General features: G+C 38.8%; 1 long non-coding RNA gene across 1 annotated transcript in view; it reads right to left on the minus strand.

Moving 5' to 3' along the window:
• The window catches only part of LOC102997279 (uncharacterized), a 75,121-nt gene extending 58,872 nt beyond the window's left edge, over positions 1 to 16,249 (minus strand). The window contains exon 1 of the long non-coding RNA XR_450094.3: positions 15,722 to 16,249. This is a non-coding gene — a long non-coding RNA (uncharacterized LOC102997279). The remainder of the gene's footprint in view (positions 1 to 15,721) is intronic.
• Positions 16,250 to 16,716: the final 467 nt, after the last annotated feature.

Raw genomic sequence — 16,716 nt, forward strand, 5'->3', positions numbered from 1 at the left:
TGAAAATTTTGTAGAATTCATTACTAAAGCCATCTAAGCCTGGAGCTTTTTTTATTGAATGCTCTTTAATTATATATTTATTTTTATTATATATTTGAATATTAAGATTTTATATTTCCTTGTATCAGTGTTTTTTTGCTGTATTTTTGCAAGGAATTTTTCCATTTCACTTAAGTTTTCAAATTGATTAGTATAAAATTTGTTATTATATAATTTAATTATTTTAATGGATAAAATATCTATAATGTTTCCTTTTTCATCCATGGTGTTTGTAATTCACAACCATCTCTCTTTTTCTCTTGATCAATCTTCCTAGGAGTTTTTCATTTTTATTAAACTTTCCAAAGAAGTAATTTTGGGCTATGTTGATTTTCTCGATTGCATGTTTTTTTCTATTTTATTCCTTGAGTTTACTTTGTTATTATTTTTCTAACATATTTATATGGATACTCAGGTCATTGATTTTCAGCCTTTCTTGTTTCTAACACATGCATTTGGAGACAGAAATTTCTCTCTAAGCATGGTTTAGTGGCATCACAGGTGAATGATACTATCATTTAATGAAATATATGTTCTAATCCCCCCTGTAATTTCTTCTTTGATCCATGGTGTGCAGAAAAGAGTTAACAAAGCAAGCCTGCCTGCCATCCTTTGCAAGGTTTGTAAACAAAGTTGGCCCTTGGCTGGCATCTGGGAACTTAGATCTGGGGAGTTTCCACCATTCCCAGAACTGTTAAGAGTCACTCACTAAGCCTAAACTACACAAACAATGTGGTTGATGTTGATCACCTGCTGTCCTCCTGGGAGTCTGGCCTTTTGGTACATACCAGGCAGAGGCTGGTCTGACCAGACCCCAGTACAATCCCTGGGCACTGAGTCTCTATGAGAGTCCCTGGTTGGCAGTAGTTCACATATTTTGTCACAACTTGTTGGGGAAATTAAGTTCATCCTGTGTTACTCCACTGAGAGAGGATTCTGGCAGCTTGTACCTGATTGATTTCCCCCAGATTTTGCCCCATGTACCTTCTCCTTTGCTGATTTGGTTCTGTATGCTTTCATTGTAATAAATCATAGCTTTTAGTATGACTATACGCCGAGTCCTGTGAGTCTTCATAGTAAATACTGAAGCAGAGAATGGCCCTGGGGGCTTTCAACACACATGGGTTCAAACATTTGGGGATTTTCTCCCTTTTATGTGCATCTGTTTCACTTAATTGCACTGTTGTCAGAGAACATATGACGAATGATTCTAATCTTCTGAAATTTGTTGAAACTGGCTGTATGAAGAGTCAATATGAATAAATTTTCCATATGTAGCTGTAAGGAATATTTATTTTGAAGTTGTGGTCAGTGTTTATTATGTCTACTAAGTTTGTTAATTTTAGTTTTCAAATATTTTAAATATTTGCTTTTTTTCTGCATGTTCTATCAGTTACTTAAAGAAATGCATTAAAATGACCTACCGCAACTGTAAATTTGTGTATTTTTCTTTCTAGTTGTATCCATTTTTGCTTTGTATATTTTGAGGCTATATTATTACTTGCGTCAAATTTAGAATTGATAACATCTTCCAGATAGATTGACCCTTTTTCTATAAAGAAACTTATCACTAATAATATTTCTTGTCCTAAAATCTTTGATTGATGATAGCAGTGAAACATTATTTTCATGTGTGTGTGTGTGTTGCTTAGGTTTGCAGGGTATATATCTTGTCTATTCGGTGACATTGTATCTTTCTGTATCTTTATATTTAAGAACATCTTTTGTAAAAAGCATATACTTAGGTTTTGTCTTTTTTATCCAGTCTGACAATTACATTCAGTATAATTGCTAATATTTTTAAACTTAAGCCTACTATCTTGCTCTTTGTATTCTACTTGTCCCACTTCTTTTGGGGAAATAACTAAAGCCCATTATATAAAAATATGGATATTCAAAACTACACTGCCTGAAGATTAGTTGGACCCTCAAGGGATGATCTGACAAACTTTTTCTTAAATATTTTAGCCTTGCAGTTCATGTGGTCTCTGGTACAAGTAGTTAACTGCTAGTGTGGCCCAAAACATGTAAATAAATAGCCATGGCTGTCTTCCAATAAATTGTTTTTACAAAAACAGGCAACAAATTCATAGCCAATCTTTCCATCTCTTGTTCTAGAATCAATTACTTTTTTCTTTATTGGAGTCCCATGCAGTTCTTCCATTCCTTCAAATAATTTTGCTTTTTATTCTCTCTGTATTTCTGTTTTAATATGTTTTACTGACTTGCTTTCTAATTCACTGATCTCTTCTGTGTGTCTAATCTGCAGTTAAACCATCCATTGTATTCTTAATTTCAACTATTATATTTTTTACTTATACATTTTTCCATTTGATGTTTGTATAGATTCCAATTCTCTGGTAAATTTACCCATCCTCTCATCTTTTTCCTTTGACATATTAATCATATTTGTGTTAAAGTCTATAGCTATTAACATCAATATCTGAATGTCCTATTGTTCTATTTTATTATCTTTTTCTCTGGGTGTTCAGTCATTTATTAACATCTTCTAGTCTGCCTGGTAAAGTAATAATTGTGTATGAAAACTTATACAGATAATTTGAGGCTCTAGCCAATGCTATCTTTTTCCAGATAGAATTAACTTTTGCTTTCTTGCAAACATTCAGAATAGGGTACGTCATCTAAATCCAGGCTGGGATACAGTTATTTTGAAGGTGTGTCAATCTTTTCTGTATACTGGTTATTTTCTTCTTTAATCTTAATCCTAGAGTACAGATCCTATGGGCACCTAACTGGAAGTCTAGAGGCCCCTTCCCTTTATAGACTTTGATTCCAAGTTTAGTGTCCCCACCTTTGTGAGACCGTTGGAAACTGAGCTCAGTCTCTCAACCTCTTAGGCAAATCTTTCTGCTCTGATCTGTAGCATTTAGTTCTGCACTGTTTATGAATTGGTAACTACCTCAAAGGGAAAAGCAGTACATGATTGGGCTCACCTCATATGTTGTTCATTTTTCCAAGATCTTCTCTCAAGTCTTGACTCTGGTCATAGTTTTGCTTTAGAGTCTTAAGTGAGACCATTTAAAGCTTAGCTCAGGATCCCAGCCCTTACCTTCCACAGATTCTTAGCTTCTTAGACTTTTGTTAAAACACCTCAACTGGTCATTGGATTATTTTTTTCCTGAACTTGTATAAATATGTTTATCTAAGCTTTAGTTCACATGTCTGTCTAGGCTAAGCTATCCCTTTCTCAGATACTAAAACTCTAAGATGGTAAGAGTACTTTCTTCTGGGTCTTGACTTTCCTTGAAAGCACCAAACAGACATCCTTGTTGGTTAGAACTAAGTACAAAAGAGGGAATTCCCTGGTGGTCCAGTGGTTAAGACTCGGGCTCTCACTGCTGTGGACCCGGGTTCGATCCCTGTTCAGGGAACTAAGACCCCACAAGCCATGCAGTGCGCCCTCCCCCCACCAAAAAAAGAATTAAGTACAAAATAGTAGTTCTGGTTGTTTCCTCTTCTTGAGGAGGGAGTAAACTATCAATAAATTAAGTCAAGAATTTATCAGATGTGCTGCTTTTAGCAAAAAGAGATTTTCAGCAGATGTACAGCTTCTTGAATTACACACAATACTTACTAAATCTTGCCTTTCTGATAGTTTTGTGATTTGTATTAGATCAGCCAGCCAATTTATTCCAAAAGGTGGACCAAATGCTGGTACATAACTGCTTTCTACAGAGCAGGGGTGTGTGTACCTGCAGTAGCTAACTGCAAGGAACAAAGGGATCAAACTGCTGTGGAGCTGTTGCATCAGGAATTGGAGAGCTAACTTCAAGACACATTCAGATGGAACTTGAATGTTATTGGTGTTGGAAGTTAGTGTAGAATTTTCAAATGGATATTTCAGTTTTAGCTTGATCTCCAGGGGCCAGATCTCCCTCTAAAGTGGCTGCAAGCTGTGCTGCTTTCCATTCACCTCAGGATACAATTGAACAAGCCATCCTGGAGTTGGCCAAATCCTACTCTTGGGCTCCCTACAGACTGACCTCTTTTTTTTTTTTTGCTCTTAAGCAGGCCAAGAACCAGGCTGGAATTCGATAACAAAGATGATTGAATTTTCTGATTTAGTCAACGTATTTTACATAAGATTCTATGTGGCAGTGATAGCTGGCCCCCAACATTTGTGTTCTTCTTCTACAGCACAGTTCTACCTGGGAACAGGCTGCCCCATCAGTGACCCCATTTCCCAGCACTACCACTTCCTTCTAAGTGGTGTGTGGCACTAGTTCTCACCAACAGAATATAAGCAAGTGGTGAGTGTCGCTTCTAACCTGAAGCGGCTAGGAAGTGGATATGCATGTTCTACTCTTTTCTCCCATCTGTTGGCTGAATTTTGTTACCCAAAAAGACCTCAGAAGGCACTTCTTGAAGGTCGTAAAATCTCCTCAGTCTGGGTTTCTAAATAGGTACAAAAAAAGAATATGTTCATTCTCTACCAAGCAGGAATACACACACGAGACTTTCATAGAGCAAGAAGAAGATATCTATTGTGTTACATTGATGAGAGTTTTGTCTTATGGATATGTTAGTTCCAATAGTTAGCATTATCCTAACCAATAGTGCCTTTATGGACACCTACACACACACACACACACACACACACACACACACATATACACATGCACAGACAGATAAGCATTCTTAGGCAATTTACTTCCATAGTCTCATAGACTAGCTGTCTCAATCAGCATTCAACTGGAGAAGCACACACTTCTATAGGAGGTATATACATATACACACACATAGGTGTGGGGTGTGTGTGTGTGTAAAGTTATTGTTACAGGGATTTGACTTTACACAGTTGCGGGAGTTAAGCAGTCTCAGTGAAGCTATTGTCTCTGCATCTGATCCAGGAGCCTGAAGTCCACAGACAGGAAGACTTGTCTTGTCTGAAGGCAAGATGCTGTAGAGTGAGGGAAGGCAGGGATAATTTGGAACCCACAAGGACAGACTGGAATCAACGTCAGTTCTTAATTTCTCAATGCTTCCAGACTTGAATATGTGAGTATTCTATGGGTCACACCATCATCCTTCATCAGGGAGCTAAACACAATGTGACATACAAGTGGGAGAAACTCAAGGAGGATCTGAGGGCAGGTGAGCTTTCAAGCCTGGATGCTTTCCAATGCCAAGGAGGTGAGCCAGCAGGTAAGCAACAATGAGCTACAAAAATATCTGACAACTTCGCTTCAACCTTTGGACATTAAAAGACAAGATGGTTGCTGCTTCACTTCCACTCTCCAAATCTCATGTAAAAAAATGTCTCTTATGGATCATTCTAAAAGAAAACATTTAGAAAAAGAATCTCTTGTGAACACAGTTGAGCCTAGCGAAGTTGACACATTACAGAGGCCCCATCCAGTCTGCTGATTAAATTTCCAGCCAACTGTTGTTCCTTAAAGGATTACCACTCACTTATTCAACAAATGTGCATTGAATGCCATGTATTTCCCAGTATTTGTGAAGTACTGAAGATAAAGATACGAGTAAGATGTATTCCCAAACTTTAGCAACTCATCATCCAGTGGAAGAAACAAAACTATAAACAAATTATGATGTCATCATTGCAATGATATCACTATTCATAGGGCATTGTACAAACACAGAGGAGAAGCTGTGTAGTGTATTGACAGTAACGAGCATATTAGACCACCTTGTTCACACCTACATTTACAAATATCCTGAGAAACATCACACTGCCCCAATACCAGCGACTTCCAATCTGCTTTTTTGCAGTCAGCAACATCCCCTACTGTCTTCCAAAGGTGTTAGATTGAGAGCCATAAGCGTAGAAAGAAACAGTGAATCTCATCTTAACTTTAGAAACCAGAGATGAGGCTAAAAGTAATTACTAGAAGAAAATGACATCAACTGCTTTACTTTAAATTGAAAGCAGTATATAGGAGAGGCTAACAAGAGTGAACAAAGATCTATAGACTTTGTGTAGAGTCATTTTTCATATATATTCACTTCAGCAGTAGTATGACTTAGTAATATAACAAGCATAGAACTGACAAGAAATGGGGATTCCTTTTTCCTTCCAACACTGAGGAATAAGTTCTATGTAGGTCCATCATCAAGGCATGGAACATACAAAGTGCTTTTCAGATTGTTGAAGGCATTTTACCAGCATTCCCTAATTAGCCAACAAACATTAACAAAATTAAAAATCAATTATAATGGCCCTCAGTTCCCAAGTGGGAAAACTGAGGTCAAAGACAGATTTATTCAAGGTTAGGAAGGATTTATGACAAAGTGAGGAACAGAGGCTGTATCTCTGACCGTTTTTCGGTGTCCACACCGCTGGCCTCAATCACCCTGCAATAACTGAAATGAATTGTAGGTTCAAATATTCCTCCTGCCACACTTGAATTTACTTGCTATTCTCTTCCTCTCTTCCTCTCCCCTCGACAACCTAGGGGTATGACGAGTTGTATTTATTCCGACTGGTTTAAACAATCTGAAATATTACTTCCTGAGGAAAGTGACCCAGGTCAGAGTGCTGTAAATTTGCGGGTCCCAAAGTAAACTAAGGCTAAAGTGATCCAGACTCTTGGAATTTGAAACTTCAATTTGCTGCAGTTTTGGAGAGATTTTGACTATGACACTAGAAATCACTTTTTTAAAATCAAAAACACTGAACATAAGTGGTGAAATTTTATTTTTTTGCTAAGTGCTTAATAGTGTACACATAGGTAGAGTGATATAATTTATCATCCAAACCAGGGTATTTTGAAAATGAAAGGAGGCCTATTATTTATTATGCCTAGAAAGTAAATGGAAACAGGGTTTCCTGGACAAACTGAGACAAACCTGATCAACCTACATTGCAACATGCTTTTTTATTAATGGATGTGTAGAAACATTTGTACCCTTGGTGAATATCCATATCGTGCATAATTAATTTATCTTGGTACACTGGCTAGCTCATTGCCCCTCACCCTGAGTATCTAAATTTAGATAGCATATTAGCTTCCTAGAACTACTGTAACAAAGTACCGCAAACTGAGTGGTTTAGAAAACAGAAATTTATTCCTTCACAATTCTCAGGCAAGAAATCTGAAATCAAGGTATTAGCAGAAACATTCGGTCTCTGAAGGGTCTATGGGAGAATCAGTTCCATGCTTTTCTCTTAGCTTCTGGTGTTGCTGGCAATTTCGGATATTCCTTGGGTGGTAGAACATCACTTCAATCCTGCCTCCATCATCACACAGCGTCCTCCCTGTGTCTGAGTCTGGGTCTCTTTCCCTTTTTTCATAAGGACACTAGTCATACTGGATTAGGGTCCACCCTAATGACCTTATCTTAACTTGATTACATCTGCAAAGACTATTTCCAAATAAGGTCACATTCACAGATTCCTGGGGTTAGGATTTCAATGTATCTTTTTAGGGAACACAACCTCTAACAGATAGCAATGGTATCAAAGAGCATATATTTAGAATGAAAAAGTAGTAATGGCCTTGTTGCCTCTAGAGCATACTTTTCAATCCTTACTATAATTGTCGTTTCTTGAACCAGTGGACCTGTAGCGAGGCCGGGGACAGGTTCCTGAAAGAGGGCACTGGAGAACTGCCAAGCACAGAGGAGGTTATTTCAATGCAAGGTTCAAATCTATCCGGAGCAAATAGTCTTTAGGAATATAATGTACCTTCTTTATGGCATATCCCTTTATTGAAGCATTTCCCCCCTTGAGATAAAGCCCATGAATTCAGGCAACACAAACTTTTGATTATTTTTTAGTTACTATGTTAGGTAAAAAATTACCACATCTGTTTTAAAATAGCTCTTGGAAAGGCTAGTGATCCAACGCTGCTGGCTGTGAGCTCCAGTGATGCAAGAGGAACACGTGGCTGGGCGCTCACCTTCACAGCACACAGCTAAATATATCTGCTGATGCAGTCAATAAATTACTCATGCTACTTCTGCCTAAAAGCAACACTGCCATTCAATGCCTATGAGATCCACTTCCTCCTTACTATATTCTTTTTTCCGCAAACACCTGGGAGAAATCATTACCATGCCTTCCTGAGGTATTGTTAGCAGCTCCATGCCGTCACTTCTCAGGTTACATTACCCAGAAGTAAGTTAATTATTAGCTGGAGTGATATAAAATCAGAGACGAATTGTTATCCAGAAAAGCAAAAGTAAACAAGGGAGAAAATATTCATGCCTTCAAGCTTTGGTTTATGTTTATAGAGTATTTCACATTTTATTGTTCAAGCTTATTCCACTAAAGATGCTTTAGGTTTTTATTCCTATAACTCACGGAATAATGCATTTTGAGACTCTTTGTTTATTCACTAACAGTGACATTCAGACCCCTTTCTCTCAAATGCCAGAATCAAAATATCAGAGTATGAAATCACTGCAGACTTATCATACTTTATTGGGAGAAGCCAGTTATTGTTGTAAGTTTCATGGTATATCACTATTATTCCATAGACTTTTTCAGACCTCATTAAAGTGAATCCTCTTTCTTTTGTCCAGAAAACATGCAGGCATTCCTAAAGGACTGGTTTACTTAATGTACATGAATATTGCATACTGTATGGTAAAGTTTCAATTATGCATGCCTTCAACATTAATAGTCACTTTGTGTTCTGTGCGTTGGGGAGATTATATTTTATCTTGTATTTTCATGTGTCTCTGCGTAGACATCCAAGAGATAGATTAAGAATGTTTTCAATTAAGGAGTAGAGGGGGACATTTTAATCATGTTGAGTTTGAAAAAGAGGGAATAGAGGGGAATCTAATCAATAATAGAGACAATGATACAGTTTCTGGTACTGCCATGACAGGTAAAGATGACAGCACTGACCTTATTCTAGAATGAAATGCCCAACAGACCTCAATCTTTAGACACCATCAAATGTCATATACTGGTACTTAACCCATATTACAACTCCTTTACTCCTAAATATCTTGGGAATTGTGGTAAAGCATATTTCTTTTTACATTTTGAGTCACTTTCCTCTCACAACCTTTTTGTTCTAACATAGACTAATGTGCGAAGAACTGGCTAATTGGTCAGCGTGTCTAGTTAATGCCGTATCGGTGCTTTTCCTTTCTATTGATTTATATTCATATATTTATTCCCCCCAAAGTCTCTTTAACTCCTAGAAACCTTTATGCCAAATAAAATCACCTTAGGAGTACTCTTCGAGAACACCTGTATTGTTCATTTGCCAGTGTAGCAAGTCAGTAATGACCTCGGAAATTTGTTCCAAATGAAGTCACTGAAAAGTAACCTTTTGTGCATTCTGCCAATTCTCTTTAATACTTTATTATGCCCTCTACTAAGGGCTCAATCCCTTGAGCTCTTATTTTATTGACATCTACTGATAGAGAAGATGAGGGAAGGAATGGGAGGTCTGCATCAGATTACAAAATCATGGGACTTGGTAAGATGGTGTGATGGATTGAATGTGTCCTCCCAAATTCATATGTTGAAACACTACCCCCAATGTATTTTTCCACCCTCCTTAACCTTATGGAAGAGATTTCATTTGGACATGCTTCATAATGCTACACAGATAACCTTAAGCTTTGTCATCTCTTTATTTTGGTTAAAGTTCTCCTTGCCTGAACCAGAGGACAATTTTTTTTTTTAAAGCTCAGCTTTTTTTTTTTTTTAAGATTTATTTTTGATGTGGACCATTTTTAAAGTCTGTATTGAATTTGTCACAACATCGCTTCTGCTTTATGTTTTGGTTTTTTGGCCACGAGGCACGTGGGATCCTAGCTCTCCAACCAGGGATCAAACCTGCACCCCCCATGCTGGAAGGCGAAGTCCCAACCACTGGACCACCAGGGAAGTCCCCCTGAACCAGAGGACGATTGCTCCATAAGCTGGTGACCCATAAGAGGCCAGATCTCTGTGGAACCTGGTTAGGATACCTATCGTGTGAGTAATAATAATAATAATAATAAATATTAGCAGCCAACATTTATTTTTCCAGGCATTATCCTAAGTAGGTTACACTTATTCTCTCACCTGATCCTTATAACCTCCTGAGTCAGGTATTATAATTGCCCTATTTTAGAGATGAGTAAACTGAGCCATAAGAGGTTAAAACCTAATAAGCAGCAAAACCAGAATTTGAATGTAGACAGTCTGATTCTAGAACATGTTATCTTAAAGCTATTCTGAACTGAGATAATATTAACAGGGGGGCAAAGAAGAGAAGAGAGGCAGTGAATACAGAAGTACTAGTCCATCTGGTGATGAGGGCCTCAGAGTGTGATGGCTGAACCACTAGGACCACGTTAACAATCCTTGAAGCTGGTGTCTACAGCTGACACATTTGTCTAACCCATTTCCAGCCACCACAAGTATCACAAGTATTTACTCCACAGTCATTAATATGTCTACCTTACTTTAACTCAAAGGTACACAAAGCAAGAACAGTTGCCAAGGATGGGAAATTTGGAGAATTGCAAAAATACAGATAAAAAGCTAGGAGAGGCGGTAAAAAGAATTAATGTTGGTCCCAACCCAAATTTAGGCTAGAAAATGGTTCTACAGTCTAAGAAATAATTGGACTTTCTTTAGATAAAACCCACAGAGTAGTGGCTCCATCCAAGGTGGAACTAACATCTCCCAAGGCGGGTGGAGGTTCCTTCACGTCTAGGGCTTCACATCCTGGCCTTTGGGAACTTAAAGAACACCTTGCCAATTGTGCAGAAACCAAAGCTATTGCCAAGAAACATAATTTGGTCCAACAGTAACCCTTGACAGTGGTGTCATCATTTGGAAGTCACTGAGAACCAGCATAGCCCAAACACTTTGCCCCCACTCTGCGAGCTACTCACACCACAGAACTCCCCATCAATAAAAAACAGGAGTATAAGAGACTACGCTGTCCCAGCTTACCCTCCCCCCTCCCCATGACATATGCACACTACCAAATGTAAAATAGATAGCTAGTGGGAAGGAGCTGCATAGCACAGGGAGATCAGCTCGGTGCTTTGTGTCCCCCTAGAGGGGTGGGATAGGGAGGGTGGGAGGGAGGGAGACGCAAGAGGGAGGGGATATGGGGATATATGCATACATATAGCTGATTCACTTTGTTATACAGCAGAAACTAACACACCATTGTAAAGCAATTATACTCCAATAAAGATGTTTAAAAAAAAGAGAAAGAAACTATGCTGGGAATGACAAAGGTGTGACTTTCACAAATGAAGAAGAGTGAAGCCAATAAGTGTCAAAACGTGAAATGCATTTAAGAGAAAAATGAGTCTTCTCTTGAACATTGCTAGAGTGAAAAGCAAGAGATGACAATGAGGATGATGTTGACGTCACTTGCCATTTGTTGGATATTTAGTGTACTAAACACTACAATAGACGCTGATACCCTATTGTTAGGGATTATTATCCTCATTTTTAAGATAAGAAAATTAAATTTTAGAGAAGCAAAGCAATTTGCCTAAAGTTCCACAGCCATTCTTTCAGTAGCAAGATTTAAACCTATTTTTCTGTTACAACAAGAATTGTACTCTTTGCTGCTAAACTCCACTACCGTTGAGTAGAAAATAAGGATCTAATTCCATGTTTCAGATGATTGTAGACAGAATTCGTCCACAATGCTGCATTTCCTGCTTGACTAGAATGATTTCAGAATGCACTAAGGAGCTATCACAGAGAACCCCAGGGCCGTGGTCCTCCTGTAGATGGTCCGGAGTCTAACGGTCTCCCATCCCCCACTCCTGAGGCTCCACAGCGGTCTGGTTACGCTCTATATCTACCACCCTCCTGGCCAAAGGGATCTGGAAAACATTCACCCAAATTTACTGAAAATCCTTTTTAGTGTATCTTTCCTCAGGGATTAATGAAGTCCCTACTGAGCTCAGACTAAAGAATGAAGACAAGGAGCCCAGCACCTGAGAAATTTAAACATTTATTAGGACTGGGACAACCATTTTAAGTAAATCGAATTTGAATTTTAGTCACTTTATAAAATAAACAGCAAATTGATGATCAGCTTTCTCTTCTAAAATGTCCTGCAGGCTATTGAAACTAGTCCTTTTAAAAATTATGAAGTGGTCGCCTGAGCGATTTTGGAAAGTGGATTCCCAGGAGCTCTGTGCACAAATGCTGTTGTTGGCTGGCAGGTTGTTAGCAGAATCTCCAGGTTCTGCCTCAGACAAAGTCCTGACAATTGACATACATTTAAAATTACTCCTTTCCCACTTTATTTGTACTTCCTTTATTTCTCTCTTCTCGTTTGTGATAATAAAACCTAGACTTTAGCCTAGGAATCTAAGAACCTGAAATTATGCATGTATCAGGCTTCTAGAATGCCTTGTTTGTGCACAGATTTGTTGATAAGGAATCTCAGAGAGTGCATTATTTCTAAATATAGGCAATGTGAGGAACAACTACCTCACCTCGGCTAGGTACATGTCAGACCTGTGCACTTTACACCTGCAAACCAGAGGAGTGATACAGAAACAAAAACTGTGGTAGGTACAGAGAGGACTGCCCAGATGCCCCATCATGACAGAACTTGCCACACAGAACCGCTTAGGAGTGTGGTCAGTAAACAGCTGCCAGACGTCGGCTTCTTCACAGTTGCCTCCTACTGTGTACAGAGCCACGGCACCCAACGCCACGAGCTTTCTGAGGCAGCCCACGGCTGGTGATTGACAGGTGAGGGTCACACAAAACAAGTCTGTCACACAATTATTCACTTGAAAACTCATCAAGGCCAACATCTCAGTTGAACTACTTCCTCTGCCAAACCCTGTTCCCTGCTTACTTTCATAGGTCTAGAACCCCAGTAAATGCATTTGAGCCAAATTCCATCTCAGCTTATGTGGCAAACACCCAACATTTTTTGAGCACTTATGTGCCAGGAAATCCTCTAAGATTTATATGCATTATCTTGTTTTCTTCTGCCAACAATCTTACAAGTTAGATATTATTACTCCATTTGCAGGTGAAGAAACAAACTTGGAAGGTACAGATTGAGGATTTAGGCCTGAGCTGCCCAACTCCAAAGCTGGGTATTTAGCCACATTTTATTACCTATATTTGGGGCATATTTCGTGTTTTCTGGTAACTTGGTATACAGGGTATAACTAGAGGGCTGAGAATACGAAGGGAAATGATGAGGAAGAAGGTTTGAAATTCAAAAAAGAAATTAATCTGGGGGGTAAAGATTAAATCAGCAAAAGGATCAGAATGAAAAAGTAATCTACTGGAGATCCGTAGAGGGAGAGCAGAGTTGTTGTTAGGACTTCTGAGTGGAAAAAGTCAGAGGAGAGAGCCGCCAGCTCAGAGTCTCAAGAGCCTACTTGGGAGAGAAGGTTCACGAGGTGCTGCTGGAGAATCTAACTGACTTGGAGTTGAAATTAGATGGAACTAAGAACTGAAAGCTTCCTGAACATGGAACTCTACTTATCCTATGCATAGTCAAGTTGCCTCCCTGTGTCCACTTTGTTAGTCCCAAGATTTCCCCATACTTTTTGGTTGTCAGCGGGATGAGTTGGCATTCTACTGAGAATCAGAGAAAGGAACTCAGCCTTTGCTGCTGAAATGCTACAGCAGGTTAACTGAAATATGCAGTCTAGGCTCAAGGAAACCAAAATGGAACTCAGAGAGCAGTCTCAACTGAAGCCAGGTTACCACCTGGGAACAGAAGGACAGAGATCCTTAGAGACAGAAATTGAAATCAGGAATAGAATCAGATGAAAGAAAACAGAGACAGAGCACAGAAGACAGGGTTAGGTCAGAGAGCCTATCAGCCAGAGCAGTAGTTCTGCAACCCTAACTGCACATTAGGGTCACTTGGAGAGCTTTTAAGTAAAAACATGGATGCTTGGGCCCCACCTCCGATCAAGATAGGACATGGCATCAGTATTTTTCAGGTGATCCTGCTGCATAGTGAGTATTATGATCTAATGAGCTGGAGCCATGACATGTCAAAAAATAACCAGGGTTCACACTTAGGCTAAAAGAAAATTGCCAGGAGAGGCAAATCCCAAGTTGTACCTAATCAAGGTGGCATCTCAGCTTAATTTTGATTCTATGAATCACCCAGTCAGCCTGCTTCATGACAAAGAGCATGAAAATAGAAAATGGAGTAAGCAAGCATTCTCCTCGTTATAGCCCCAAGGCAACTAAGCAGAAGAAAATCACCGCCCCTGGATCCTTTTGTTGATAATGAGGAAAGTAGTGAGCCTTGAACATAGGGTACAAGAATTTTATCATAATCGCCATACTCTCATATTTCAAAAACAATTTGATAGATCACATAAATTCATACAACTAATTTTTAATAGAAAAATCAGAGAGGTATAGGAAAGCAAAACTAATTCAGAATAAAGTTACCAAACAAAGACATATAAAACAAGTTCCTGTATAATAACTAGCAATTCTGGCCCCAAACTACTGTCCTTTGCCCATCCAACAACTTGCTTCTTCCTTAACACCAAATTTTGGGTTTGGTAGTAGACAGAGTTCTCTGATCTCTGAAAAGTTAGGTCCTTCCCCAGCTTTCCTTAGAGGAGGTAAGCTGGATTGACTCTGAAATTTTTTTTTTCTAGCTAAGAAGACAGAGCCTGTTGAAAGGAGTGAATTTTGCCTGTTTCTCCCTTCCGCTAGAGCAGTGGTTCTCAAGCTTTGGTCAATATTAGAATCACCTGAGGAACTTAGTGACCACATAAAAGGCCTAGGCTCTATTCTTCAAGGAGCCTGGGCCTCTGTCTGCTTTATCAGCCCTTTAGATGGTTCCAGTGCACAACAACGTTTGAGAACTACAGCTAGAGGTGTAGTTCATCCAGTGTCTGAAGGAAATTCAGAGACACTGGTTCCCAGATGAGATGCTGAGCCAATCCCAGCAGTTACTTATTTTCAGGCTTCTTGCTATGTAAAAAGAAAAAGAAAAACCTACTTAAGCTATTGTAAGTAATTGTGGCTAAAAACATTCTAAGTTGATACACAGCCAAAGCAAAAAAGGAATCACAACCAATTATAATATCTCCGATGCCCATAGAATCAAAATGTTCCAGTTGCTCAGAAAAAATTGAACTTAGGCCCTGAAGCCAAAGAAAAATTACTCCCCTAGGTCTGCATAAAGGAGACACTGCTTGCTGTGGTAAATAATACCTTCAGCAACATTCCTACTAGAGATAAAAAGAGAACATTTTATACAATCTCTCCCTGGTGTCTCATTGCAAAATACCAAATCATATTCCAGTAAAACTGATTCTGGAATAAGATATAGATTGCAGGGGATCTGAATTAATCCAAGAGTGAAATTTAAAATATTTGGATGATTAACTGTTGCATAATATGAAAAGGTAAAAATCAAGAAGCGAACCTAAGAATTGGTTGGTTTATTAGCATGGGCCTATGATTTGGTCTGACAATCTTTTCTGACTTCTGGTACAAACACAAGCTTCTAATTTATTCACAAATACCCAATATTTACCAAATAGAACATAATAGCTCTACCTTCCTCAGCTTTATCATTAAAGCACAAATTAATTTCAACTCAGCTTGTTCCAGTTGTATTTTATTTTTTCTTTACATTTCTAGGTATGTTCTCAAGCTAAATACTTACCTATCCCAGCAGCCTCTAAAAAGTGTTCAAATACTGCTGCCTTTAAAGAAAAGCAATAGTTGCCTTAGAAGACCACGGTCAGAACTACTCACGGAAAGTCAAAGCAGAACAGGCATAAATGGAGAATGCTGAGCCCGGCAATGCAAATGCAGGTCAGGAAGGACTTCCCCAGTGCTATCCCAGCAGAACTTCCCAGCCTGGACCTGGTCATTAGGTCTCAGTAGCAAAACTATTGCCTTATGTAGTAATAGAAATTACAGCCTCATGCTGACATGACTTAATTATAATTCACAACAAACCCACAGTTCTACAAGCCAATAATATCTCCTCCTGCCTAGACTGGAGACAACCAAACCCTGAGTGCATTTCCATGAGATTCAGGGGAGCGGCCACTTTAATTATCTTCCTCTTTGCCCCCGATTTTCTCTGGGTCAGTACCTATACTTTCCTCCTTTAGTCCTGTCTCAGAGGAGGAATTATTTTGTCTTTTTGTAAAATAATTGTTCCACTTGTTATCTTGATGCCTTTCATCCTTCCGTCCTCTGGGACTTCACTCCATCAATCATCCTTGTTCCTTCATCTTCAATCCTTCACTTTCCTCTTGTTTCTTCCCTTCTGATTACAAACATGTTTCTATATCTCCTACCCTAAAATAAATCCCTCCCTTGATCCTGCTTCTGCATTAAACTACTATCTAATCTCTTCCCTTTAAGAGGGAACTTCTAAAAATAAGAGGCTTGCTCAGACTTCACTTATAACACCGCCCACTTCAGTTTATTTTCCAGCGCTTTGAAAATAGGATCTTCCCCTAACACTCTACTACATCTTGTTTTTCAGAATGACTTCAATAAGCTAATTACCCAAGTCAATTGCTTTTTTACATTCTTATTTTTCTCTCTATACCATCTGACATGACTGATCACTCTCTGCTTTTGAAATTTTCTTCACCCTTGGTGTCAATAATGACACTCTACTTTTCTGGTTCTACTGTATAACTTCTACTTTCCTGACACATTTTAACAGTTTTCTTCTCAGGGAAACTTACCGCTTTCCCATCTACTAATATGCACACACACACACACACACA

The sequence above is a fragment of the Balaenoptera acutorostrata genome, chromosome 14, assembly GCF_949987535.1.
Source record: "Balaenoptera acutorostrata chromosome 14, mBalAcu1.1, whole genome shotgun sequence".
Classification (NCBI taxonomy): Eukaryota; Metazoa; Chordata; class Mammalia; order Artiodactyla; family Balaenopteridae; genus Balaenoptera; species Balaenoptera acutorostrata.